Source organism: Macrotis lagotis, chromosome X (genome assembly GCF_037893015.1).
Source record: "Macrotis lagotis isolate mMagLag1 chromosome X, bilby.v1.9.chrom.fasta, whole genome shotgun sequence".
Taxonomy (NCBI): domain Eukaryota; kingdom Metazoa; phylum Chordata; class Mammalia; order Peramelemorphia; family Peramelidae; genus Macrotis; species Macrotis lagotis.
In genome coordinates, this window is record NC_133666.1 from 622932032 (window position 1) to 622936184 (window position 4153).

At 38.9% G+C, this 4153-nt stretch overlaps 1 pseudogene; it reads left to right on the top strand.

Moving 5' to 3' along the window:
* The first annotated feature begins 2506 nt into the window (after window positions 1–2506).
* On the top strand, window positions 2507–3351 carry LOC141496964 (putative monooxygenase p33MONOX pseudogene; annotated as a pseudogene).
* The last annotated feature ends 802 nt before the right edge of the window (window positions 3352–4153 follow it).

Consider the following 4153-nt stretch of genomic DNA (forward strand, 5'->3'; position numbering starts at 1 on the left):
CTCTCACTCTAGCAGGTTTCTCTTTGCATTCATTTATAACAATAGACTTGCTCATTCTACCAGTGCAATGACCAGGGACAATATTGGGATATCTGCAATGGAGAATACCATCTGTATCCAAAGAAAGAATTATGGAATTTGAACAAAGACCAAAGACTATTACCTTCAAATTAGAAAAACAAAAAACCATTATCTTATTATGTAATTTTGCTCTCTCATACTTTATTTTTCTTCCTTAAGGATATGATTTCTTTGTCATCACATTCAACTGAGATAAATATATAACATGAAAACAATGCAAAGACTAACAGAATGCCTTCTGTGGGGAGTGGGGCGAGGGAAATGTAAAAGTCAAAATAAATAAAATCTTTCTAAAAACAAACGCTACTCAGATACCCAGGGACTTCCAAATCTCACTGTTGCTCTAGATCAGTGAGAAGAGGATTCTATGGACTGGATTGTCTATGTGCGGGGTTGTGACTATAACTCCCAGTGTATTCACACCTAGGCATTGTCACTTTCCCCTTACCACAGGTCTTGAGGTAGTTCAAAATGATTAAAATGGTAAGACTGATGTCTTTTCATTCACATATAAATTATATTTAAGTGAGACAGAGTTGCATGAAGTCATTAGTCTTCCCCTTCTCTAAGTCGAATGGCAAGACTAATTCTTGTTGAATTTGCTGAAAACAAGATGGAGGTATGAAGTGAACATTCACCTGGAGCTTTTCCAGACCTAAGATAAATGAGGCCTCTGTTCTGACATTCAAGCTACAGATCCCACAATGAAAAAGAGAAGATTCAAAGAAGTTTTCAATGATAGACATCATGAAGAATCTTCAGTGAAGGTCTGTCTCTTTGGGGGAAAGAGGAAGTAAAGCCTAGGAGACAGGAGAGCAGGAAAGTCAGCCACGTCTTTTACCCTCAGTGCAATCTAGATCCCAACAGCTTGACAGTAGCAGAGGTCCTGACAGCTAGATAACAAGCCAGAAGTCTGAACCCTGGGAACACTGGAGTAAAAGACAGGACTGGGCCAGGAACAAAGCACTACTAAGTCAGAACCCGGACATAAAGGAGGAAACAAACCTCTGCAAACACAAGGTCTGGACTGCATAGGCAACATCTTGACTAACAACAAGCCAGGGATCAGATCCCAATCCCAGCAAAAAAAAAAATGCTCATCTCTATACTCCCCATATCTCAGGTGTAGAGCTAAAACAGCAAAGATGAGTAAAATAACCAAAAGAGCTCTCATTATTAGAAAAAAACTACTTTACAGACAAAAATGATAACAATGCCATGTCTGAAGAAGAAATCAGTGAAAAATCACTCCCAGGGGAAGTATGAAAATAGTCTATGAATTGGACTCAAATCCAAAAACTCATCAAGAGCTTAAAAAGGGGGCAGATAGGTGGTGCAGTGGTTAAAGCACCAGCCCTGGAGTCAGGAGTACCTGGGTTCAAATCTGGTCTCAGACACTTAATAATTACCTAGCTGTGTGGCCTTGGGCAAGCCACTTAACCCCATTTGCCTTGCAAAAACCTAAAAAAAAGAGCTTAAAAAAGAATTCACTTAACCCCATTGCCTTAAATTAAAAAAAGAGAGAAAAAGAATTCAAAAACCAAAGAGGAGAGAAAGAAGGAAAATGGAAAAAAAGAAATGAGAGTTGTGCAGGAAAATTATGAAAAATTGACCAGAGAATTCATCACCTTTAAAAAGGAAACACAAAAGGTAATGAAGAAAAAATAAAACCCTATAAGTTAGAATTGAACAAATAGAAACCAATGAATCTACAAGACTACAAGATTCCATCAAACCAAATAAAAAGGCTGAGAAAAATTGAAGAAAATATAAAGTACCTTTTAGGGAAAACAAATGAACTGGAAAAAAGATCTAGAAGAGACAATCTAGGAATCATCGGACTACTAGGAAGCCCAGATTAAAAATAAAAATAAACTAGAAAATATCATGCAGGAAATTATTAGAGAAAATTCTCCAAATCTGTTAGCAAAAGAGAACACTTAACCATTGAAAGAATATTCAGAATCCCTCCAGAAAGAGACCCTAGGATAAATAGGGAGTGACAAGGCCCTGGAACCTTGTTAGTATCAGCTTCTTTTCCATGCTGGAGCCTCGGGCTGTGGACAATCTATTCCCCCCATCCCTTCCCTCCATGCCACCCCCACTCCTCATGGAGACCCAGCTGTGTAGAATCTCTGCATGAAAGCTGCTTGGGACTTTTTGCTAGTGTCATCACTAGCTGCAGAATGTTCCCTTTTGACATCTTTGTCCTATCTACATAACTTCCATAGACTTTCACTATGGGAATCAGAATTCTGGACATCTATCCAGAGAAACATCTGGATCACAGTCTTTCATAGCATCATCCAGAGAATCAGATGTGCTTGGGTAATCTCCAGTTGTCCTGACTCATATCTGGCCTCTGAATCCAGATGGCTCTGGGGGAGAAGCTATTGAGCACAGTACAGATAGGTTTTTAGGCATAATGATTTTGCCAATTGTAATGCAGGGTCAAGCATTCAGTTATGATAATGTCCTGGAGGATCCCACACCAATGTTTCTGCCTTCATCTGACATGTGCAGTAAATCTCTGTGGAAAAAGCCTGTAATTCCAGATCAGAAGTACCAACAGTTTTCCAAGATTGAGGGAGACAATAATTTCTCCATAACGTCCCCTCAGCTTCCAGTGACTAAACAAGGTCCCACTGGTGAAGGCCAAGGCTATGCATGTCATCATGAATTCTCTAATTACAAAGCAGACACAAGAGATCATCCAGCACTTTGAGCAGCAGGTAGGGTAATTGAAGAGATGCAGAGTACATTCCCCATAAAGGCCTCACCACAGAAGAAACCAAGTACTACCACATGGTGGAGATAGTTCATAAATTCAAGTTTCAAAGTGGAGATATGACAGAAGATAGACTGACTGCTTCAGCCCAGTTCACTCCAAGTGGTACACCCCCAGTCTTCTCCCAAGCAAAAGTCCAGAAGTTGATTTTCTCATGGATCTTCTACTTCCTTACTTGGTCTAGCATGGATGCTGGAAATGGAGACAGAGACAAACCCTCATCTGAAAAATGGAGCCTTTTTGGATCAAGAACCCTTCAGAAATCCAACTCAGGTTTCAGTGTCCAATCCTACAGAGGTAATCAGAAGCCATCACCAATGGAACTTATTCAGGTTCAGGCTACTAAAATTGTAGACGACCTAGCAGTCTTCAAGCCACCCAAGATGGAACTTACAGGGAAGGAAAGAAAAAAAAAACAATCTCCACAGACCCATAGCCTCAAACCAAGAGACATGACTGTGTTGATGCTTACAGGATTCTAAATCTCCCTTTTCATACAAGCAATGTTGTTTTCCCTAGTGAACCTCTGTTATGTAAAGAGGGTATCTTACACTTTTCTTTCTTCCCATCCATCTTGCACTTGACATTGGAAAGATGTCATCCATTTACATTTCTACTGAAGATAATATTTCTGGGGAGTTAGTGATTGTTTCTTTAAATATTTGTAGCAAGGGGCAGCTAGGTGGCACAGTGGATAGAGCACTGGCCCTTGAGGCAGGAAGACCTGAGTTCAAATTTGGTCTCAGACACATAATAATTGCCTAGCTATGTGACCCTGGGCAAGTCACTTAACCCCACTACCTTGTAAAAATTAAAAAAAATTAGAAATAAATATTCATAGCAAAGCTTAAATCTTTCCAATGCTGGAAGATGTATTCTGTAATGTCTCAAAGTTGGTCTAAATAACTTCTCAGAGTTCAGTTGACTACAGCTAATTACTGATTTATAGAACTAAATTGGAGGGGGCAAGGGAAATAAAACCCAATAGGCTTTGTTATGTATATGTATCCAAGATTTTTAAAAAAGGCAAATGAAAAGGGGAAGGAAAAAAATAAAACAAAGCAAATGTTGGTCAAGAGCATCAAATTATATACAACCCTAAAAGACAAGATGTAATACTTCTAATTTTTGAGAACTTTACTTCTCTTAGGATAATTAAAAGGTAGAATATAATTTAAGAGATTGGATTTAAAGGATATGGGTATAGTTGGGTTTTGTCTCTCCAATGAAGAAGCCCATGATGACATCATTATGTTTGAGACAAAAAGCTCTGATGAAAGTAGG